Source organism: Thamnophis sirtalis, unplaced genomic scaffold (assembly GCF_051295495.1).
Source record: "Thamnophis sirtalis isolate CommonGarterSnake01/CBP01778 unplaced genomic scaffold, rThaSir2_p1.2 scaffold_3, whole genome shotgun sequence".
Taxonomy (NCBI): domain Eukaryota; kingdom Metazoa; phylum Chordata; class Lepidosauria; order Squamata; family Natricidae; genus Thamnophis; species Thamnophis sirtalis.
In genome coordinates, this window is record NW_028261383.1 from 27,548,069 (window position 1) to 27,573,379 (window position 25,311).

Genomic DNA, 25,311 nt, shown 5'->3' on the forward strand with positions numbered 1-25,311 from the left:
ACACACACACACCAGCCTGAAGATAGCGAGTGAGACCTCGCCAAAAGGTTGCCAAGACAAGCTCAATCTTACACGAGAAAAGACCCAAATACAACAAAACCAGCGTATGTATGTATGTATGTATGTATGTATGTATGTATGTATGTATGTATGTATCTATCTATCTATCTATCTATCTATCTATCTATCTATCTATCTATCTATCTATCTATCTATCTAGGAACGGGGGATAAAAAGACAACTCAAAAAATCAATGGAAAGTGGAACATTAAAGAGAATAAGAGATGAAATAAGAGAAAATGATTAGACAAGGAGAAAGGGAAAGAAAGGGATATATTAGTAGAATAAAATGAAATATGTTAATCCTGGTAATGATATGTAGTTAATTAAGATGTTAGGGAATTATATTAATATGATTAATCATGGAAAGTAATTAAGTAAAATGCTTATTAAATAAAAAACTGAATTTGAGGATATATTTTATCTATAGAAAAAAGACGGAAAATGAAATGATAAACTTGGTTTATTTCTGAAGGGACAAATAATGATATTGTTTATGTGTTAAGATAAAATTAAGTTTAAGATGGAAAACATGGGGGAAAAAATAATACAGTTAAAATTGGAAATGAAAATATAATATAAAATGAATTATGTATATGTGAGAATGTTAAAGAGGGAAACCGGGCAACACTTTGTTTATAAAAGAATTTTAAATTTGTAACAAAAAAATAAAAAAACTTTGTAAAAAAAACTTACACAGAGGTGCAAAGAATGAGGAAGGTGATCCCTGAGTCTGTAGCCTGGTAGTGCCTGGTAGCCCTCCCTCAAAACCTGATGACGTACGTGTTTGTGTGTGTGTGTGTGTTCCAGCATAACTCTGGAATGCCTCGAGCAATTTCAACCAAACTTGATATACATATGGCTTACTCTCTGGAAACAAATACTGTGGGGGGTAAGAGACCCCTAACACCCCTCGGGGTGTGTGTTAAGAAGCAGCCTGTTGTGCCTTTAAATGGCTTCTAATGTACTGCCGTAAAATGGCTTCTACTGTACAGCACAGTGGAGTTGCCATGGTAACGGCTTCACAGTACTCCACAAGGGGGCTCCCTCTGATAAAGGAGAAAATCCAACATTAGAAATTATGTTTGGGCTGAACATTTCCCCCCTAAAAATAAATACCCGGGCAATGCCAGGTTATCGGCTAGTTTATCAATAAAAACACAGTGTCCTGAATCAGAAGCCTTCCAGAAGTACTCCTACTCTTGCCCACTACAGTATAGGTAGTCCTTGACTTACTACCACAATTGAGCCCAAAAGTGATGCTGCTAAGTGAGACATTTCTTAAGTGAGTTTTGCCCCATTTTACAAACTTTCTTGCTACCGTTGTTAACTGAATCACTGCAGTTGTTAAATTAGTAACACGGTTATTAAGTGAACCTGGCTTCCCCATTGACTTTGCTTGTCAGAAGGTCTCAAAAGGGGATCACGTGGCTGTGGGACGCTGCAAGCGTCATAAATATGAATCAGTTGTCCAGCATCTGAATTTTTATCAGGTGACCATGAGGAAGCAGCAATGGTTGTAAGTGTGAAAATGGTCATAAGTCACTTTTTCAGTGCCATTGTAACTTTGAACAGTTGTAATCCTCTGTTGTAATCTGCTGTAATTTATATAATTCAAATTGAAATGATTAATGTGATGCCTTTCCCAATATTTTTGTTCCTGTCCCATAAATGGCAGCCAAGGATCCCCAATGAGGAGTACAAAATTATCTGTTCTGAAGGGCATTTAGGTTGTCATTAATGGAAGAAACTCAGGGTCCTTTCCAGGGGTGGATTCCAACAGAGACTACTGCCGGTTTGTTCACATGCATGCTTGATGTGCGCTGCACATGTATGCACATTATAGCTAAAATTGCGCTGCGCATGCACAGAAGCAAAAAAACAAAATGGCAGTGCCTACGTTGCCGCTAGGAGAACCGGTTCGGGGGCGTGGCAGGCCTGGGTCGCTGCCGGTTCCAGTGACCCAGGCCGCCAAGCTACTATTGGTCCTGCCAAACCGGTCTGAACTGGTAGGAACCTACCATTGGTCCTTTCATTGCATTGCTACAAAATCTGCATGCTTCTTAAAGAAACACATTTTAAGAGGCTTATTTGTAGGTGAAGAGGTTTTTGGATTGTAATCTCAGTTCTGGCTTTTAAAATCAGTAACTAATGTTGCTATCTGTATGAATATAAAGAGATCAGGGAGTAAGTATGCAAAAGTGTAGATATGTGGTGCGCCTTTGAGACAAAGGCTTCAATCATTGGCACTCGGATAATGAAAGTCTTTCCCCATATTTATCTGTTGTGATAAGTCATGGTTTCTTTGATGTGGCCGAACAAGCTATAAATTCAAGTTTACAAGCCGTAATGCCTGGATTTTTACGCCAAGCCAAAACAACAGCATTTTGATTGACATATAATTTCTTTCTTTCTTGTATAATGATATGTTATATTTATGAAGGCCAAAAGATCTGAACAGCAAATCCTAACTATAATCTAAGAGGCCACGCCTAAAGTAAAACAATTGGATCAATAACATATAATGATAGGTATTATTTAAAACATTTCAAAACTAAAACGGATTAAGCTATTAGCTAAGGGATTGTTTTTGTAGCCATAGCTAAGAAGTTGGCTGTCGCCAGTTGCAACTTTGAAATTTTTAACCTGACAGTAACATTTTAACATTTTCAGAAATGTCTCTTCCCTGCCTCTTTGTTTTTCATCTGGATGGCAACATTAGATGCTGATTTTAAAAGGACTGAAGTTAACAATCCAAAAATTCTTTACCTGAAAATAAGACCCTTTGAAGTTTCTTTATGAGGAGACATGCGGAAGATTGCACTCTTAAATATTTCAGCTTTTTGTATCCGTTCCCAGGCATTGATTTTTTAAAATATATTTCTAAGTAATCTTAAAATACATTTTTGCTTATCCATCCCTGGCTCAGCGCAGTTCTGTTTTCAGAACAATTATTTGCTATTCATGTTTGGTCTATAGTGCTAAATTATATGCTTTTTCCTAGAGGAAGGGAATTGAACAAATCTAGATTTTTTTATTGAATACATACTCGTATATTTTAATAAGCATTTTATTCTAGTGGTTTATGGCCATACTATGATGGTGTAGAATATCAGGATAAAATGGGTTTCATAAATAATAGAAAATATGATACTGGAAATGTTTAGCAATAATGGCAATAAATGTTATGTCCTCTTTGAGAGCGTGGCATATCTTTCTGGAATTCCTGTATCCACTCTGTCTGCTGTTTGTATTATTGCATTTTTCCTTCTTTTTAAAAACACTTTTATAATCTGAAACTACTCAGGGATAGGTTTCACACATTGCACTAAAGTCTGGTTTGCTTTATGGTGTGCTTATTTACAGGGGTGGTATTCAGCTAGTTCTGACCGGTAGTGGTAGAACTACCGGTAGTGACCAAAATTTCCAGTAGTGGAAATTTTGAGTAGTTTAGAGAACTGGTAAATACCACCTCTGACTGGCCCCACCCCCATCTATTCTCTACCTCCCCGAGTCCCAGCTAATCAGTGTCCCAGTTGCCCTGCACAGGAGAAGGGAGCTGGAAAGCAGGTTAGTGGACTGGGGAGGGAATGGGGATTTTACAGTATCCTTGCCCTGGAGTGGGGTGGAAATGGGGATTTTATACTATCCTTCCCCCAGGAGTGGGGAGGGAATGGAGATTTTGCAGTATCCTTCTGCTGCCATGCCCACCAAGCCAAGCCATGCCCACCAAGCCAAGCCACACCCACAGAACCAGTAGTAAAAAATTGTGAATCCCACCACTGGTGCTTAACCATGGTCCAGACAAGGTCCCCAATTCCAAACTTGCAGAATAGATTTAGCAGAGGTGTAAGCTGATGGGAACAGGGCAAATTTCCCTTTGGCGATGCAACTAACGGAAGCCATGGGCGCTCTTCTGGTTTTTCCCATGTGGTTATTTTCTATTATACGGCCATGTACGTAGGATGACTTTATTAAATCAGAGGTTTTGATTATTTCATTGATGCAACTTCCCCGTCATCAAAATCCACATACAGACTGTAGGCAGCTTCCATCGCAAGCTTCTAATTGGTGGTAGGTATCTAATATAATTGTGCAAATCAATTTCAATCTATTTGAGAATTGTGAAAGGCACCGGATAAAGGGGAAGCCATGCAAGGCCATTTTGCTTGCTGGCATCATTGTATCAGTGGAAGGCAAGAGAGGGTGTGTGTGTCAATTTATTCTCCAAAGCACTGGAGGGCAGGACAAGAAACAATGGATAGAAACTAATCAAGGAGAGAAGCAACCTGGAATTCAGAAGAAACTGCCTAACAGAAGTGAATTCAGCCTCATATTACAAACTTTAATGGGGTTGTTAAGTGAATTTGGAGGGACGCGGTGGCTCAGTGGCTAAGACGCTGAGTTTGTCGATCAGAAAGGTCGGCAGTTCGGTAGCTGGAATCCCTAGCACCACGTAAACAGAGTGAGCCCCCGTTACTTGTCCCAGCTTCTGCCAACCTAGCAGTTCGAAAGCATGTAAAAAATGCAAGTAGAAAAATAGGAACCACTTTTGGTGGGAAGGTAAGAGCGTTCCATGTGCCTTCTGCGTTTAGTCATGCCGGCCACATGACCACCCAGATGTCTTCAGACAGTGCTGGCTCTTTGGCTTTGAAACGGAGATGAGCACTGGAACGACTAGCACATATGTGCAAGGGGAACCTTTACCTTTACCTTAAGTGAATTTGGCTTCCCCATTGATCTGTCAGAAGGCCACAAACAGTGGTCACATAACTCCAAGACATTGCAACCATCATAAATATGAGTCCATATTTTGATCATATAACCATGGGGATGCTGCAATGGTCTTTAAGTGTGAAAAACAGTTACTTTTTTCCCCAGTGCTGTTGTAACTTTAAACAGTCAGTAAGTGATCCGTTGCAAGTCAAGGTATACACCTGTATTTGTCAAGGGCAAGGTTGGAATCATGGGTGAAATGGAAGAGAATCAGATTTGAGTAAAGAAGGCAGGGCCAACTTATTTGCCAAAGCACCGGCAGGCAGGGCAAGAAACAATAATTGGAGACTGATCAAAGAGAGAAGCAATCTGGGATGAAGGAGAAACTTCCTGACATTGAAAACAATTAACCAGTGGAACAGTTTTGCTCTCAGAAGTTGTGGGTGATTCATCACTGGAGGTTTTTAAGAAGAAATGGTGTAGCCGGGATGTCAAACTTGATTTCATTGAGGGCCACATCAGGGTTGTGTTTGACCTTGGGGTGTGGCCAGCTCCACATCACTTGTATTGGGGGCGCTTGTGGCGGCCTGAGTGCTCTGCCAGCGAAAATGAGTTCCCATGCTCCATTTTCAGCTGCGCTGGCCTCCTGCAACCCTCTGCCAGCGAAAATGGGTGGCCCTCCCAAGCTCCATTTTCACTGGCAGAGGCACTACGGACTGGTCCTTCTCTGTTTGCAGGGCGGTCTCATATGCCAGATCTAAGCACCCTGCAGACCGGATCCAACCCCCGGACCTTGCGTTTGACATCCCTGTGGTATAGGGTCTCCTGGTGGAATGGAGTAGACTAGACTGGCTGGACTAGAAGATCTCCAAGGTCCCATCCAGCTCTATTCTGATTCTGGTAGAAGCTGTTCAGTAAGGTCTCAGGCTGCCACAGGTGATATTTAAGTATAGATAAGATGTCCGCTTCTCAGTCATATCTCGACTGCATCCTGTATTCAGTGGTTGGCCTAGTTGACCTCTGTGGCCTTGTCCAGTGGTATTCTCCATTGAGGTGGAGCATCCAAGCATGGGTTGACTTCGTCTGCCCCCTGATTGGACTGAGTCTGTTAAAACTGTTAAGACGTGCCCCTGTTGCTAGGCATACCCAGCTTTTGACTCAGTCCCTCAGTAAGGACCTACCGTAGTTTTCAGAGTATAAGACACTCCAAAGTATAAGACGCACCTAGCGTTTGGGGAGGAAAACAAGGGGAAAATATCTGCCTCCCAGCACTTTCCCTCCTTGCAACAAACAGCAAACAGTACAGACAATATACACTTTGTAGTGTTACATTTCAGACTATACTTGTACAGATGCTGTTAAAATTGATGTGCTTTCTGGAAGTATAATTATTCTCTGCTATTTAAAAGAAGATACAATAGCACGGGGCCTCTTCAGATCAAGCATTTATTTTAAAATGCTTCTTCATTTTGTTAAGCTGTCTAGAACAATAATGAAGCCATTAAAAAAAAAGTAATAATTTGTGCATCTATAGGCATTTGTAGTTATTGACTTACCTCCTTGCAGCAAACAGCCTAATTAGCACAAGAAAAAAAAAACCCTTCCTCTGCCTCCCAGCAATTTGCCCCGGGGAGCAAACAGCACGTTTCACTTTCAATTTCTCCCAATCATCAGCTGTTTCAGGCTATAGGGATTACTGTAGCCTATTGCAGCCTCGCAAGTCCCCGTTTGCTGCAAGGAGGTAAATTGCTAGGAGGCAGAGGCCATAGGGTTGGGACTGGTGGGTGTGTGGGCTACATTCAGTGTATAAGACTCACCCAAATTTTCACCCTTTTTAGGAGGGAAAAGTTGCATCTTTAAATGCGAAAATTGCTTGCTGCTAACAACTTTTCTCAAATTGATTCTAATTCCAGTTTTATCCAATTCATGGACTTGTGAGTACTCCCCCCTTGGCGAAATAGATCCTAGGCCTAGGCTCCAGCCACTGGGCTTTTGACAGCCAGAGCTAGAGTAGTCATTGGTGGCCTTGCAACCCCTAAGAGACTGGTTCAGGGAGTTGTTTCACCTGGGGACCTTTAATTTGGTTAACATTTGAGCAGGTTGCCCTTGATCATCATGAGTCACTTTACAGTTCTCCGTCATTGTGGGCTAGTAGAAATTTTGCTTGTCTCCGACACCCTTGCTAAATCTTCTGTTGCTCTGTCGAATCGCAGAGGGAGTTAACTTGACGTTGAGTCATGAGTTGACAACTCGCCTGGGTTCCTCTTCAAAAGCAGGTGGAAAAAAGAAGAAGGAGAAGGATGAATGATGGTCAAACTGAAGGAACATGTTGAAACAGCCCTGATTTCCCCATGCAGCTAGGCATGTCCTACTTAGGGGGCTGAGTTAAGAAATACCCTTTTAAGAAATACTCTTTTGCAAAACAGGGAGAGAAAAAATGGTACTTGCACCCTGTATATGTATGAAGCAGATCAACGGTGTCTCTTGTACCGTCCAGTTCTTGCCTTAGTTCTTGCAACTCTCTTAAGTAGTTGTTTTCATGAAGGGAAAAGAGGAGTAGCATTAGACCATGCCGTGCTAGACTGAATGTATGTGTCAGGCCTGCAGCCATATTCCTTTTGGATCTTTGGCCTGCCACACTTTCTATTATTCTACTATGCATTTTCTATTGTGGGAAAACGGGAGGGGGGATTGTATGGAGTTAGATGATATGTAGCCATAACAAAATTCTTTCTAGAAAGCAAAGGTCATCCTTTGTCTCTACATCTCTGCACCTGACCAAAACTAGATGGGTGGAAATGCCAGCACGGCAATGGGAGATTGGACCATGTGATGGACTTGTGGGTGTCGGGAGAAGATCTTGAACTTTCAACTGGGTGGGGAAAACTGGGAAGCTTTCAGATTCGGGTTTTCCCAGATGTGCCAACATGGCTCTCTTAATAAATTGGAACTTTGAGCAATACTTTGCCTTGGACTCTGATTTAATTTTGGATGCTATTTGGAACCCTGACATTATGGAGTCCTATTTCTGACAGAGGTCAAAAGCTTCTCTTTTAAAATTGCTGCTTGTTTATGGGGATGTTATAAAATAGAGGACACACCCACATAACAACTTTGCAAGGAGTTGTTGGTGTGGAAAGAAGCAGCAGAGGCTGCTTATTTAACAGATTAATAGAGTTGGAAGGGACTTTGTAGGTCATCTAGTCCAACCCCTGCCCAAGCAGGAGACCCTACATCATTTCTGACAGATGGCAGTCCAGTCCCTTCTTGAAAGCTTCCAGTGATGAAGCTCCCACAACTTCTGAAGGCAACATCTGTTCCACTGGTTGATTGCTCTCACTAGACTAGACATGCCCAGTTCCTGCAACCATTCATCGTATGTTTTAGCCTCCAGTCCCCTAATCATCCTGATTGCTCTTTTCTGCATTGTTTCTACAGCAGGGGTGTCACACTCGATTTCATTGAGGGATGCATCAGCGTTGTGTTTGACCTCGGGGGGGGGGCAGGGTGCGTGTGGCCAGGGTGGGCATGGCCAGCTCGACGTCACTCGTGTTGGGAGCACCTGTGGTTTGAGTTTGACACCCCTGTTCTAGAGTCTCAACATCTTTTTATAGTGTGGTGACCAAAACTAGATGCAGTACTCTAGGTGTGGCCTTATTAGGGCTTTATAGAGTGGTATTAGTAAATCACTTGATCTTGATTGTATCCCTCCATTAATGCAGCTTAGGATTTCATTGAGTTTTTTTGGCTGCCGCTGCCCACTGCTGGCTTATATTTAACTGGTGGTCCATTAAGACTCCAAGATCCCTCTCATAGTCACTGCTATTGAGCCTGGTTTCACCCGGTCTATAGGTCAGTGCTGGCTAACCTTTTCCGGAATGAGTGGCCAAAGTAGCAATAGCAATAGCAATAGCAGTAGACTTATATACCGCTTCAGGCCTCTCTAAGCGGTTTACAGAGAGTCAGCATATTGCCCCCAACAATCTGGGTCCTCATTTTACCCACCTCGGAAGGATGGAAGGCTGAGTCAACCCTGAGCCGGTGAGATTTGAACCGCTGACCTGCTGATCTAGCAGTAGCCTGCAGTGCTGCATTTAACCACTGCGCCACCTGCGCACACACGTGAACGCATGCTAACCCCCCCAAATGAAATGTGTGCGCAGCCCCCTGCATGCATCCCACCCACCCCGTGCATGTGTGTGCTCCCTGCACGCGCCCTCAACATACGCGTATGCCCCCCCCATTCTCCATGCGTATGCGCCACAGAGAACTGAAGACCAACTGGATGGCGGGAGGCGCATGCGCAAGCGTGGCGGAACTGAACTGGGGCAACGGCTCGGCATGCCACCCGTGGCCCGCGTGCCATGGGTTCGTCATCATAGCTACAGGTGTACTTTTGGTTTTTGTTGCCTAAGACTTTACTTTTCTCGTTTTCTTAGATAGGCCTCAGTGTTCAAGTCTGTCAAGATCCATCTGGATCATGAGCCTTTCTTCTCGGTGTGTTAGCTATTTCCTGCCAGCTTAGTGTCATCTGCAAATCTGGGAAATTCCCCTTCTATTCCCTCATCTAAGTCGTTTATGAAGATATTGAAGATTTGGGTTGCTCCCATCAGGTTTGCAAGTTAAGAAATTGCCTTTTTTATTTTTAACAGTATAATGAGTACAAATACAGTCTCCTTCAAGTTGAGTTCGGCTCCTGGTAGCTGCATGGACCTATTTGTGCAACTTTTTTTGTTTTGTTTTGGCAACAATACAGAAATGCTGCCACCTGTTGAGTCAGTTACCAAACAGAGATATCTAAAGAGCTTCAGGATGGAAAACATCCAATCCAAACTATCTTGTTCCAACCTCAGCTGTTCTGACATGCCAGACATGTTTCCAACATCTTGGACTTGGAAGCAAGGAGAGTTTGGAAACCACAGAATTTGAACTTCAAAATGCTTTGTACATCTTACCTTCTTTGAACCTTGAGTCATAAAATCATGGCCTGATTATCCTGTCCTTCAAGATGTGCCAGTCACTATTTAGAATAGAATAGAATAACAGAGTTGGAAGGGACCTTGTAGGTCATCTAGTCCAATCCCCTGCTCAAGCAGGAGACCCTACACCATTTCTGACAGATGGCTGTCCAGCCTCTTCTTGAAAGCCTCCAGTGATAAAGCTGCCACAACTTCTGAAGGGAAGCTGTCCCATTCGTTGACTGCTTTCACTGTCAGAAAATTTCTCCTTATTTCTAGGTTGAATCTCTCCTTGAATCAGTTTCCATCCATTGTTCCTTGTCTAGCCATCAGGTGCTTTGGAAAATAGTTTGGTGCTCTCTTCTTTGTGGCAGCCCCTCAAATACTGGAATACTGCTGTCATGTCTCCCCCGATCTTTCTCTTCACTAGGCTAGCCATGCCCAGTTCCTGCAACCGTTCTTATGTTTTAGCCTAATCATCTTTGTTGCTGTTCTCTGCACTCTTTCTGGAGTCTCAACATCTTTTTTATAGTATGGTAACCAGAATAAAAACACATCAGGGAACTATAAACCAGAAATCATCTGCCTTTAACATTTCCTCTCTCAGTTTTGCAAGAAAAAAAGATTTCCTGGTTTGAATAGAATAGAATAGAATAGAATAAGTTTATTTATAGGCCGCCCTTTTCCCTGGGGGGACTCAGGGCGGCTAACAACTTATATGGAAGGGGGTACATACAATGACATATAGCACAATATATAATTAAAAGTAGAACAACATTCAACATTCGGGTGGGGGCGGATTATACTCTTTACCCCCAGGCCTGACGGGATAGCCAGATCTTGAGGGCTGTGCGGAAGGTCTGAAGGGTGGTGAGGGTACGAATCTCCACGGGGAGATTGTTCCAGAGGGTCGGAGCTGCTACTGAAAAGGCTCTCCTCCGCGTAGTTGCCAGCCGGCACTGGCTGGCAGATGGCACTCGGAGGAGGCCTAATCTGTGAGATCTAATGGGTCGCGAGGAGGTAATTGGCAGGAGGCGGTCTCTCAAGTACGCAGATCCACTACCATGAAGGGCTTTATGGGTGGTGAGAAGCACCTTGAAGCGCACCCGGAGATCAACAGGTAGCCAGTGCAGCTCGCGGAGGATAGGTGTTATGTGGGCGAACCGAGGTGCACCCACAATCACTTGCACGGCCGCATTCTGAACTAGCTGAAGTCGCCGGATGCTCTTCAAGGGCAGCCCCATGTAGAGCACGTTGCAGTATTCCAGCCTAGAGGTCACAAGGGCACGAGTGACTGTTGTGAGAGCCTCCCGGTTCAGGTAGGGTCGCAACTGGCGCACCAGGCGAACCTGGTTTGAAGTAATACAATTCATTCCATCGTATTGGGGTTTTATTATCACCGCATTCTTGCATGTGTGATAGTAGAATATATGCTTGGCATGAGAGCATGAAAGTTCTTTGGAGGAAAACAATCTGTTCTCTTCAGTAAAGAGTCTCTTAGAGAATTGCTGCCAGTCAAAGTTCAGAACTAGGATAGTAGAATTCATGATCGAAAAATAGCATAAATCAGTTTGCATGGCAGCAATTGATCATAAGATTCCCAGAACAGTGGCGATGAAAGGGATCCTCTAGCCCAAGGTCCCACAACCTTTTGGGCACCAGGGATCGGTTCTGTGGACAGCAGTTTTTTTCATGGACCAGAGTAGGATGATTTTATATGCTGGCTGCATCCCACAAATGGGGCTTTTCACTTGTTTGCGTGGCCCGGTTTCTGGATGCTTGCAACCATAGAACATAGATTTGGGTTTGGCTAGTCTAGAGAAAAGAAGGACTAAGGGGGACATGATAGACGTATTCCAGTATTTGAGGGGCTGCAACAAAGAAGAAGGGGTTAAGTTATTTTCCAAAGCACCTTTAGGCAGAACAAGAAACAATGGGTGGAAACTAATCAAGGAGAGAAGCAACCTGGAATAAAGGAGAAACTTCCTAACAGGGAGGACAATTAACCAGTGGGAAAGCTTGCTTTCAGAAGTTGTGGGTGTTTCATCACTGGTGGTTTTTAAGGAGAGACTGGACAGTCACTTGTCTGAAATGGTATAGGATCTCCTGCTTTAACAGGGAGGCTGGACTAGAAGACCTCCAAGATCCCTTCTAGATTCTATTCTGATTCTCTATTAAACGGCCATTAACGCTAGCCAATTGCTGAACACTCAAATTGCGGTTACGTAACTCAGGAATGGCTCTTGGAACTTTGGAACCTGGGGAGGTCCGTCATAACTCCGAATGGTTGCTAAGTGTCAGTCTTACGTTTCGGACGATATGCAGAAAAAATAAAACCTCCAGAGACAGAAAGCCTCTGTACATGGACTGCTTCACAGTTTGAAAGATTTTACCGTCTGGATGATTTTCCTTGTACGGTTTTTTAATTAAATACTAGGTAGCTGCAACTTATTATTCCTTCTCCTAATTTTTTGCGGCAACATAAAATAGCTCCTGCCCGTCTTCTCTGTGGCGCCGTTTAATGGGCCTGAGCACTAATATTGGAGCTCTCCTGTATTTGCGTTCTATGTTTTTCCTCCGTACATTTCTCCCTGTTGAGAACATCTTGTTTCTCTTAGCCAAGTTTTACAAATTATCCAGATTAGAACTGCAATCTTGTTCTGTCACCCTGGGCGTTGGCTGGACTCTCCACTGTTGGCTACACCAGTGATGGCGAACCTTTTTGGCATTCAGTGCCCAAAACTGGAATGCAGGTGCAACCCTAACACAAAGACCACCTGGCCAGTGTGCGCATGCCTGTTTTCTGTTTAATAAAGCGTGGCTAACAGTAACCTTGTGTCGGCGTGACTCACTGTACGGAGGGGGTTCAGAACATTAAATAATAATAATTGTTAAATGGATCCAGCTTTCCCCATTGACTTTGCTTAAGAGCCACGGTGGCACAGTGGTTAAAATGCAGTACTGCAGACTACTGCTGGCTGCTGGCAGTTCAGCAGTTCGATTCTGACTGAGTCAAGGTTGACTCAGCCTTCCATCTTTCCGAGGTCGGTCAAACGAGGACCCAGATTGTTGGATGGCAATATGCCAATCCTATAAACAACTTAGCGAGGGCTGTAAAGCGGTATACAAGACTAAGTGCTATTGCTATGATCAAAAACTGGCTGGGAAGGTTGCAAATGATGATCGTACGATCCACCAGGATGCTGGCAACCATAGAACATACTGTAGAATAACAGAGTTGGAAGGGACCTTAGAGGTCTTCTAGTCCAACCCCCTGCCTAGGCAGGAAACCCTATACCGTTCGAGACAAATGGCTATCCAACATCTTCTTAAAGACTTCCAGTGTTGGGGCATTCACAACTTCTGGAGGCAACTTCTGTTCCACTGATTAATTGTTCTAACTGTCAGGAAATTTCTCCTCAGTTCTAAGTTGCTTCTCTCCTTGATTAGTTTCCACCCATTGCTTCTTGTTCTACCCTCAGGTGCCTTGGAGAATAGTTTGACTCCCTCTTCTTTGTGGCAACCCCTGAGATATTGGAAGACTGCTATCATGTCTCCCCTAGTCCTTCTTTCTATTAAACTAGACATACCCAGTTCCTGCAACCGTTCTTCCTATGTTTCAGCCTCCAGTCCCCTAATCATCTTTGTTGCTCTTCTCTGCACTCTTTCTAGAGTCTCTGCATCTTTTCTACAATGTGGCGACCAAAACTGAATGCAGTAGTCCAAGTGTGGCCTTACCAAGGCATTATAAAGTGGTATTAACACTTCATGTGATCTTGATTCTATCCCTCTGTTTATGCAGCCTAGAACTGTGTTGGCTTTTTTGGCAGCTGCTGCACACAGCTGGCTCATATTTAAATGGTCACCCACTAGGACTCCAAGATCCCTCTCACAGTTACTACTGTTGAGCAAGGTAACCATCATTGATGCATGCTGGTTGCCAAGCTCTCAGATTTTGATCGTGTGTGAGCCTGAGGATGCTGTAACAATGCTAAGCAAGAGGATGAGTTGTGAATTGCTTTTTTCCCCAGTGCTGTTGTTAACTTTGGACGGTTGCTAATCAAATGCTTGTGAGTAGAGGACTGCCTGCAACTCCTGCCCTTATTACTGTTATAGTTGGATGTGTGTGGAAACGTCACAGTTCTTCAGACGATCTTTTGGGATGTGTTTCTTTCTTGCTGATAATATTTCTCGGCTGGTAGACAGAATGCTAATAATTACAAACCTGTAATGACATTCCCCACATGCGTTGGATGTCATATTCATAACAAAGGCCTGTTTGGAGGGTTGAGGAAGAAAGCATCCCCAAAGAAGATAAATGGTGTACCACGAGATAGTGGTGAAGATAATGGTGAAGCACCTCCATACTGTTGCCCAGGAAATTACTCCATCACGCCTAGATCATCAAGAGATGACCTTCACTCTTCTAAATCTTTATGCTTTTAATAGCATTTCTCCTCTTTCGTATGGAAGCTTTATGAGATCCAAGTGCTGTATTAAAGAATACGGGTCAATAAAAGCTTTTACACAAAATCCTTGGCGGGCCTAGTTTGTTGTAGCAAAAATATCATCGTTCTCCAAAGCCACATTATTCCTTTTTTGGGGGCACCCAGATCTGCTTTGTCATTTGCTACTACCCTGGGGGGTGGGATGAAATAGAATAGAATAGAGCTGCAAGGGACCTTGGAGGTCTTCTAGTCTAGCCCCCTGTCCAAGCAGGAGAACCTGTACCATTTCAGACAAGTGACTGTCCCAGTCTCTTCTTAAAAACCTCCCAACGATGGAGTGCCTACAACTTCTGAAGGTAAAGCTGTTCCACTGATTAATTGTCCTCACTGTTAGGAAGTTTCTCCTTAATTTCAGGTTGCTTTTCTCTTTGATTAGTTTCCAACCATTGTTTCTTGTCCTGTTCTCTGGTGCTTTGGAAAATAAATTCCCCCTCTCTTTGTGGCAGCCACTCAAATACTGGAATATTGCTATCATGTCCCTCCCTAGTCCTTCTTTTCTCCAGACTAGCCGAACCCAAATCCGGCAACCGTTCTTCATATGTTTTTCTTTCCAGGCCTTTAATCATCTTAGTTGCTCTTCTCTGAACGTTTTCCAAAGTCTCGATATCTTTTTTTTGTACTGTGGTGACCAAAATTGGTTACCATATTCCAGGTGTGGTCTTACTAAGGGCTCTATAAAGTGGTATTAGTACTTCGGGTGATCTTGATTCTATTACTCTGTTTCTACCATGGCACGACAAAACCGCGGTCCACTAAAGCACACCCGATTAAAGCGCGTCGCTGACGTCATCAGCAGCGCGACAACAGCGACCGCGGAGAAAAAAGGGCGCTTTAAAAAGCGCTTTGAAAGCAAGTCGATTCACGTTAAGGTAAGGGTTAGGTTTAGGGTTAGGGTTAGGTTAAGGGTTAGGTTAAGCGTTAGGGTTAGGTTTAGGGTTAGGTTAAGGGTTAGCATTAGGTTTAGCGTTAGGTTAAGGGTTAGGTTTAGGGTTAGGTTAAGGGTTAGGTTTAGGGTTAGGTTTAGGGTTAGGTTTAGGGTTAGGTTTAGGGTTAGGTTTAGGGTTAGGTTTCGGGGGGTTGGGTTTAGGTTTAGGGTTAGGTTTCGGGGGGTTAGGTTTAGGTTTAGGGGTTAATTTTAACTTTAGCACTCACAGCGTGCTTTTTTCGTCACACTGTGATGATGTCAGGTACGCGGTTTCATCGAGCGCGCTTTAGTCGAGCGCGGTTTTGTGGTGGAACCGTTTCTACAACCCAAGATTGTATTAGCATTTTGGGCTGCTGCTGCTGTACACTGCTGGCTCATGGGAACTAGTTCTTCCCTGAATATTCCACCTTGGAGTTTTGTTCTTCACCTTAGGTGAACAGGAAATGGTATGTTCTCTGAACTTTAAGGTACAACACATGACTGGATTTGGTTTTAATCCAGTTTACCTAAATCTATCATTTAACGTAGGTAAGCTTTTTTTTTCCTTTACCGCACCTAAAAACCCCTCTATAATCTCATAATAGATCTGATTTCCCAAATGGGTTGGGAGAAAACCCTCCAGGTATTTTTTGTGAATAAAAATGCGGTTTTCTTGCGTTTATTTTTAAATGCTTTTTGCATGCTTGGGACAAAATAGGCTTCCAGGAATGAGAAATATGATTCCAGCCCATTTCCCGTAGGTTGTCATATTCAAAATGTTACCGGTAAACATATGGCAGGAAAAAACAACCTGGACCAGATGTTTGGCAGGTATGCCTGAGCCTCAGACCTCAGAATCCGTAGCAAAAGATTTGGGAACATTTGGAGAATAAGGGCTTCATCTGATAAATTGCAATAAAAGAGAACTTTGTTTGGAATATGTAAAGACGTTAAGAACAGTAGATCATCCAACAAGTTAATTTTCAGTACCAAAAGTATCCATTCCTTTATTTTGCTTTTATTTATTTGAATTTCTTAGCCATCCAATTTCACTGGATTCTGGACAGTGTACCTACAGGACAAATAGTCCTTGACTTATAACAGTTCATTTAGTGTCTGTTCAAAGTTACCACATCACCGTTTTTCACAGAACCATTGCAGATGCTTGGCAACTGACTGATATTTATGACCTTTGCAGTGTCGTAAGACCATGCGATCCCCTTTTACGACCTTCTGACAAGCAAAGTCAATGGGGGAACCAGATTCACTTAACCACCAAGCCTCTAACTTAACAACTACAATTATTCCCTTAACAATTGTGGTAAGAAACAACCGTGGCGTTGTAAAATGGGGCAAAACTCACTTAATAAATGTCTCAATTAGCAACATAAATTTCGGGCCCCACTGTGGTCGTAAGTCGAGGGCTACTAGTGGATTATTGATAGATTTGGTTTGTCTCTCTTAGCAACCTAAATTTCAGGCTCAGTGTGGTCGTAAATTGAGGGCTACTAGTGGATTATTGATACAATACAATACAATAGCAGAGTTGGAAGGGACCTTGGAGGTTTTCTAGTCCAACCCCCTGCCTAGGCAGGAAACCCTATACCGTTTCAGACAAATGGCTATCCAGCATCTTCTTAAAGACTTCCAGTGTTGTTGGGGCATTCATAACTTCTGGAGGCAAGCTGTTCCACTGATTAATTGTTCTGTCAGGAAATTTCTCCTCAGTTCTAAGTTGCTTCTCTCCTTGATTAGTTTCCACCCATTGCTTCTTGTTCTACCCTCAGGTGCCTTGGAAAATAGTTTGACTCCCTCTTCTTTGTGGCAACCCCTGAGGTATTGGAAGACTGCTATCATGTCTCCCCTAGTCCTCCTTTTCATTAAACTAGACATATTAAACTAGACATGATAGATTTGGTTTGTCTCTCTTAGCAACATAAATTTCAGGCTCAGTGTGGTTGTAAGTCGAGGACTACTAGTGGATTATTGATAGATTTGGTTTGTCACTATTTGAATTAGATTTTCAGTAAGGGACGATTAAAAGAAATTCTGTCTGAAGCACTGCTGCTGTAATTTCCTGGATCTTTTTTCTTTAATATTACACCAGTTTTTGATCTAGTTATATGAATGTATGTTTTTGTGTTAGTTTGAGATTAACATAGACTTTGGTAGCCTTTTCTAGAAAGATAGTCCTCAAATTACAACTGTACAATCATTTAGTAACTGTTCAAAGTTCAAACAGCACTGGAAAAAAAAAGTAACTTTCAACCAGTTCTTGCACTTAAAACTGTTGCATCATCGCCACAGACATATACCGTAATTGCCATTTATGACTTTCCCAACCTGTTCCCAACAAGCAATGGGGGGAATCCAGATTTACTTAACATCCGTGTGTGATTCATCTAATGACCATAGCAAAAAGGTTGTAAAATCAGATGCCTCTCACTTCACAACCGCCTTATTTGGTAACTGACGTTCTGGTTCCAATTGCGGTCGTAAGGTGAGGACTACCTGTACTGGCTTCATCCTGATTGAAGGCCCCTGGGAGATATAAGTGCTAAAAACTACGTCTGGAGTGCAGGTTTTTTTTTGGGCTTACTCCATGGTAATGAGAAGAGAAGCACCTCTTTTTTTAAAATAGTTTTTATTGAACATTTTAATCTTTAAAAACAGGGAAAAAAACAACAAAAAACAAAACACAAAACTTACATAACAATATAAAGTAATTATACAGCCTTCTGTATCAACTTTCAAGTTTTGCCTTTATATTTCCCCATTCTGCATTGCTTTCCTATTGCTTTTACCTTGTCTTATAATATAACAACAGTAGTACTAACACATAATAATATTGATTATTTATATCATCATATATTTACATTCTCTATTTTCTGTTTTGGCTTCTGTTTTCTAGCCACTTATAAATTCTATTCCATATTTTATAGAAATCCGATTCTTCTCTTTTAGTTCTCTTGTCATTTTGTCCATCTCTGCACATTCGAGTACTTTTCTAATTATTGTTTCGTCTGCGGGTATATTGATTTTTTCCCAGTTATGTGCGAAAGCAATCCTAGCTGCAGTGAGCATGTGTAGTATTATGTATTGAAGTTGTTTATCCGTTTTTTGATCTAAATAAAAAAAGAGAGAAGTGAAGCACCTCTATTTCTTCTCCCTAAGAGTCAACATCAAGAGCTTCTATCTGTAAGGCCACTGTAACTAGATAAGGGAGGTCAAACTGGATTTCTTTGAGGGACAGATCAGCATTGTAGTTCTCCTCTGTGGGCCGGTGGGGGGAGGGAGATGGGATGAATGTCTCCTGCGGCACCTTGCCAGCTAAAAGGGGCACGGGGGGGGGGGGTACATGTGGAATCCCCACGCCCTATTTTGTCTGCAAGAGGCACTGCGGGTCGGTCCTTTGCTATTTCCAGGCTGGCCCTGCGGGCCAGATTTAAGCGGCCCATAGGCCGGATGCAGCCCGTGGGCCTTGAGTTTGACAGCCCAGCTTTAATCCAATTCCTGCACCAAGAAGATGATTCAGTGCCCTAAAAAGCTCTCTCCAGCTCTATGAATCTCTGTTCAACCCCCCAGAGCAAACAAAAACTCCAATGTATTCCTGCCAAAAGGGATTATTATTTTTAGGAGCCCGTCCAAACTCTGCCCTACAGATAGAGCTGCCCCCTGTGTGCCTCCAGTAGTAGCTTAGGAGCAGGAGTACACATGACTATATTTGCCTTGAGTTTGACATCCCTGAACTAAATAGTGCAAAGTTTAGCTGGCAAAATCTCTCAGATCAATTTCAGTCTCGATTCCACCTGGGTGGGTGGAAGGACGCTATCTTGCCAAGTTATCTGGGATTTTTCTGTGAGAAGGATGCTATCTTGCCAAGTTATCTGGGATTAATTTTGGCTCATGACTTCTGAGAAAGTGGGGGGAGTGCCCTCCAGGATGACCTTTGCCCCCTGCGGGATGCCTCCGTATGCCATCTGATTCCTCTGGGCAGTTGGAGGGGGATTTTTCCCCCCCTGGATTTTGGAAATTGTAGGCAAGGCCGTGGCAATGGCTCCTTCTCTTTCAGAAGGACTTCCTGGATGTGGAGGAGGTAAATAATTATCATCCAGTCTCCAGCTCATCTTTAGTAAAGGTTGTTGGGTCTGTGACTCAATTGTTTGGCATACCCTTAGGAGAAGTGGACTGGCAGGAGGACCCTTTCCAACCAGAGTTGAGATCTAGCTACAGGAGAGTGCTTGACTTACAACCACAATTGAGACCAATATTTCTGCTGCTAAGTGAGACAGTTGTTGAGTTTTGCTGCCTTTTACGACTTTCTCGTCACACTTGTTAAGTGAATCACTGCAATTGTTAAGCTAGTAATATGGTCATTAAGTGAATCTTGCTTCCCCATTGACTTTGCTTGTCAGAAGGTCGCAAAAGATGGGACACTGAAACGGTCATAAATATGTTGTTAAAAATCTAAATTTTGATCATGTCACCACGACGATGGTCATTAGTGTGAAAAACAGTCACGAGTCACTTTTTCCAGCGTTGTAAATTTCAATGGCCACAAAACAAACCGTTGTAAGTCAAGGACTACCCGAATGGAATTGGAATGGCCTTGGTATGCTCTTAGTTAACCCTTGTTGAGACTTGAATGGAGAATGTTCTCTCATCTTGGTCCTTTTACAATTCTTGGTGGTTTTCAGTACCACCAGTGGTGGGATTCAAATTTTTTTACTACTTGTTCTGTAGGCGTGGCTCGGCAGGCGTGGCAGGGGAAGGATACTGCAAAATCTCCATTCCCTCCTGATCAGCTCGGACTCGGGAGGCAGAGAATAGATTTGGGGCGGGGCCAATCAGAGGTGGTATTTACCGGTTCTCTGAATTACTCAAAATTTCCGTTACCGGTTCTGCAGAACTAGTCAGAACCTGCTGAATACCACCTCTTGAGTACCACCAACTACGGTATCTTCCAGGCCTGTCTGCAGGACTTTGGAATTGGTGGCTCTGTTTTCAGTTGGTTTTGGACTGACTGGATCAAAGGTTTCTCAGAGAATCTTCTCTTTGGATGCTCCTCTCCACTGAGTCTTTCATGGATCCTTTTCTGAATCTGGAAGCTTTTGAGGGCAGCCTCAAGAATCTCTAACTTTGATATTCATCTGTGGTAGGGATACCCACTGAGGAAAATATGGAGGCTTGGGTGGCTGCTCAGCCTTCTACTTAGCCCACATCATCTGAAACCACAATTTACAAAACTTCTGTAGCCATCGGTGCCTGTTGCTTGCGTTGATCAATGACGACAGGAATTTCTTGTCTCCACCCAATAGGTGTTGCTGTTGCTTCAAAGGAAAGAGGCGGAGCTAGGAGAAGTCCTTCTTAATCCAAACATCCTGGCCAGAACCATGCCATAGAGCTCAAGGTCTCTCCAAGCACATCAGCCAGAAGTGGGAGCTGCCAATAGAGGTGTGAGCAGGTAGGACGCCTAAGGAAGACTTAGAGGTAATCTTGGGTTTTCCTGTTTTAACTCCCGGAAAATGCTGTCTTCACCGCTGGAGACATCTGATAGATGCCGATCTTTCATGTAACAGCATGTCAGTACTACAGTTGTTAGTGTGGTTAGTACTTCCAAGAAATTGTAGGCTTGGTCTTCGAAGATTACTCTGTTTTCCCATCATGCTCGATGTGAATTGTTTATATCGGAGTGAGACCTATTGTTGAACACAAGGCCTGCCAGCTTATTTTAAGCCGTGACTTTGATCCAGAGTTGTGTGTCTTAATTCACTCGTGTGTGTGTGTGTGTGTGTGTAAGAAGATCGAAATCCTGTATTTTAGGTGTTGTTTCTTTACATTTCAGCTTGCCTTTCTTTTAACCAAGGGATAACAGAGAGGACCTCTAAGCAATTGAAATGAATGCTTTGTTTTTGGTATAGTTTTCCAGATTTATCTGCCCTTCAATTTTAATTGTTGTTGTTAGTGGCGAGGTCGTGTCCGACCCATCGCGACCCCATGAACAACGTTCCTCCAGGGCTTCCTGTCCTCTACTGTGCGATACTCTACTCTACTGTCCTCTGGAGTCCACTTAATCTCATGCCTACTGTTTTGGTGACTCCATCCAGCCACCTCATTCTCTGTCATCTCCTTCTTTTGCCCTCAATTGTTTTGCCCTCAAATCAACTACAAAATACATATGTCTGTGGAGATTCTCCGTCATTCAGGTCATGGTTGTCCCAAAGGTGGTTTTTTCAAAAGGCAACTGGACTTTTGTTTTTCATATCATGGAGTTGGAGAGGGGCTATTTCCCTGCTCATCCCCACAGCTGCTCTTCGACCCTTGTTCGTTTTATTTGAATCAAAGCATGGAATTCAGAATGATATCAGAGTGATGAAACACTCCTATTTTTTTCTGTTAATGAAAAAGAAAACCCCCAAGCTGGCAAACAATACCAAAACTCATCAAACAGGAGTGTCCAAGTTGAGGTTAAAAAATAATAATTGCATTCCCCCTTTTTTTTGGTGAAGGTAAGACTTTATTCGTGTGATCCCTGGCCATTATCTTGACTTGTATGACAAGCATCCTCTGTGGATATTCTCCTGCCACCACGAGTTTCCTATTTTGGGCCGATCCCCTCTTACATATTCATTTGTTTACAAATATCTTAAATGTAGCCATGTAAACATATTCCCCTTTCTGGCTAAACAGAGATTAGCCGGTGTGCACAAAGCATAGTAAATGTGTATGGAGTTTCTCTGTCGCCCAGGTCTTGGTTCTCCCAAGGGTGCTTTTTGAAAAGGCAATTGGACTTTCTTTCTTTGAAGCTTCTTCAGAACTTTGAAAAGGCATCTTTGGAGCATTGGTATTATTATGATTAGTGATATTATATGTTGCATTCAAGGAATTATATGTTTGGTTTCTGTCACCATCCAGCAGAGTTGGGAAATCTGCACCAAATCCCAGAAAAAGAAGAATCAGTAGGGGGCAAAAGATTAACTAGTGCTCTGTCTCCCTATTAAACATGGTGCAACTGTTTGGGAAAGCCAGCAATATTTGTTCAAGGAACATTTTCTGATTGGCTTTGATCCACATGGATCCCTGAATCTTGCAAGGCTAAATGCGCTTCTTCTTTATCTTTATGTTGAACTAAGAGGGGCTTGTCCGAGATGCTTCCTCAGAGGGCTCAAACCTCTCTTATCTCATACTTGCCTTGATGGCTGCTCTTCGTTCCCTCTGTCCTTTACAGCAGGGGTCTCCAATCTTGGCAACTTTAAGACTTGTGGACTTCAACTCCCAGAATTCCTCAGCCAGCTTGCGTACAGCTATGCTCAACAGAACTGATTAAGACATCCCCCCCACCAGGGGTCGGTTTCTCGCTCCGTTCCAACCGGTTCGGTTGGAACAGGGCCGGCGGCGTGCTCGTGCACGCGCGCAGCGCACGCATGCGTACTAGCGTCTGTGCGATGCTCCAGCTGCTCCTGGAGGATCACGCAGGCGCTGTATGCGTCCTGCGCATGCGTGGAAGCGCAGAACTAGTCAAAACCAGGTAAGGAACTCAGGCGGGCGGGTGGGCCCTTCGCCGTTCCCGGAAGTTACTTACTTCCGGGTTCGCCGACCAACCGGTGCGCGGGGACCGCCACGAACCGGTTGAAACCCACCCCTGCCCCCCACCCTTAAAATATGGTTCTGGAATAGGAGAAAGGTCCCACAGTTTGGCAGGTCCAAATCTCCCTTCATCCTCTTCAATTTGGCGATCGTAATCCAATATATTTAGAAGTCACAAAATGAGAAAGTCTGAGCTAAAGTTGAGATACTCACTTGGCATATTTTGGCAGGTAGTCTTTGACAGTTTGTTTAGTGACCAAAGTTACAATGGGTGACACACAAAAAAAGTGACTTATGACCATTTCTCACACTTGCGGCATCCTCATGGTCCCCTAATCAAAATTCAGTTGCTTCGCAACTGACTCATGTTTACGACGGTTGCAGTGTTCTGGGGGTCATGTGATCCCCTTTTACGACATTCTGACAATCAGTATCAATGGGGAAGCCAGATTCACTTAACAACCATGTTACTAGCTTAAAACAACTGCAATGATTCACTCGACAACTGTGGCAAACAAGATCGTAAAAGGGGGAAAAGCTCGCTTAACAAATGTCTCACTTAGCAACAGAAATGCCGGGCTCAATTGCGATCATACGTCAAGGTTTATTTGCCTTCTGTCTCTTCCTCTCTGCCTAACCCATTTTACAGGGTTGCTATGAAGTTCGAAATGTAGTTTTAAGAGCCTTAAAATACACCCCAAGTTTTTCTAGGGAGGAACTAGATATTGGGAAAAGATAGGCATAGCTTGGTTGAATATTCATCTTATTGAAGCTGGATTACTTGACAGAGATTATTACTTGGCATTTCCCCTAACGTCAGCCCACGGAGTCTTGCTTCACTAACGTTCATTGAATAAGTATTAGTTGACTGAGTCCACATATTTTGTTGAGTCGTGCTTCGCCCTGCATTTTCATTAATGTTGTGCTTGGCCATAAACCATGATTTATGAACTTCGTTGCGTAAACCCAATATTACTGACCCAACCCAATGCCAAGCAAGCCACAGGGGAGTCAAACCTGATTTCTTTGAGGGACGCATCAGGTTGTGTTTGACCTCGATGTGTGTGCGTGTAAGGAGGGTTAGGGGAGGCATGGATAGGGGAAGCGTGGCCAGCTCTTCACTCATGCCAGGGGCAACTGTGGTGGCCTGGGTGGGGCTGGGTGGATCCTCCTTCTGCCCTCTGCCAGCAAAAACGGCATCCTGGAGGGCCCATGTGGACCTCCCAGGCTCCATTTTCACTGGCAGAGGGTTGGAGGAGGCCGTTGCGGCCGAAAACGGAGCCCGGGAGGACCATTTTTGCTGGCAGAGGGCTGGAGGAGGCCATCTTGGCTGAAAATGGGGCCTGGGAGGGCTGTGTGCGGCCCTCTCAAGCTCAGTTTTCACTGGCTAAGGCTGGCGGGCTGGTCACTCGCTATTTCCTGTGCAGCCCCGTGAGCCAGATCTAAGCAACCCATGGGCGATATCTGTCCCGCGGGCCTTGAGTTTGACACCCCTGGCATAGCATGTGTGAACCTGGTCTATCTAAATAGATCTGCCACATTGTGTACATACAAAGTTGCAGAAGTCCGATCTAGAGAAATCCTGGCTAGTTAATAAGCTTATGTAGAAGGTCAGTCTTCTGGGTCCCAGCAACCTGTCATCGCCTTCTCCTTTGTGTCTATTTCCAAGAGGGCAGAAATATCTTAGATCAATGACTGTAGCTTTTTTGGGGGGGGTACATCGACATAGGTAGATCTGAATGGATACCTAAACTTGGGGTGTACAAGCATCTGTTTAAGTTATTTTTTCAATAGCTTTATTAAATTTGTCAAAGTAAAAATAACAAAAGAATTACCAAGAAAGGAAACAGTAAAGAGGATGGAGAGAAAAATAGGAAATAGCAGTGCAATATACCTTTAAAAAACATAGAAAGAAAGATACATAAAAAAGAATGACTTCTGACTCCTTTTGCAGCAGATAGAAATGAAACTTAAATTCAACTCTTAGTCTAAAATTAAAGATTTTTTTTCTTTTTATAACCCTGTAATTCCTTGGATGGGTGGTAGAAACGGGGCAACTGAATGGAGCTGAGCATTTATTAGCTGGATGCCCTTCCTGACGTCTATGTGGAGTTCACAGCAGATATTTTCTCTTTGCATCTTGATAGAGAAATGTGTGTCTGCCTGGGATTGAAAGCCTCCTGAGTGTGAGGCGAGCATCTGCACCTCTAGGCCACCACACTGTAATATTAATTACAGATTAATATCCATTTTTAAACAGTCTCTGAGTATTGCTAGTCATCAAATCCATATGTCATAATTTTTATTCCATATGTCAGTTTCCCACAAAAAGTCCCAAAAAGTTACCTAGCATTTTTTGGAGTATAAGACGCACCTTTCCCCCCCAAAAGAGGGTGAAAATTCGGGTGCGTCTTATACATTGAATGCAACCTTACCCACCCACTGGCCCCCACCCTTTGGCCTCTGCCTCCCAGCAATTTACCTACTTGCACCAAACGGGGAAAATGGGACTTGCGGAGCCGACAATAGCTGATGATGGGGAGAAATTGGAAGTGAAACTTGATGTTTGCTGCACGTG

General features: G+C 43.4%; 1 protein-coding gene across 5 annotated transcripts in view; it reads left to right on the forward strand.

The window, feature by feature from the left end:
• Window positions 1-25,311, forward strand: part of PPT2 (palmitoyl-protein thioesterase 2) — a 60,185-nt gene that overhangs the window by 6,639 nt on the left and 28,235 nt on the right. For 4 of the 5 annotated variants that reach the window (XM_087708440.1, XM_087708442.1, XM_087708441.1 and 1 more), the window contains exon 2: window positions 20,465-20,610. The gene's annotated coding sequence lies outside the window, so the exon portion shown is untranslated. Of the gene's footprint in view, window positions 1-20,464; window positions 20,637-25,311 lie in introns of all 5 variants that reach the window. The other variant, XM_087708444.1, reaches the window with a different exon arrangement.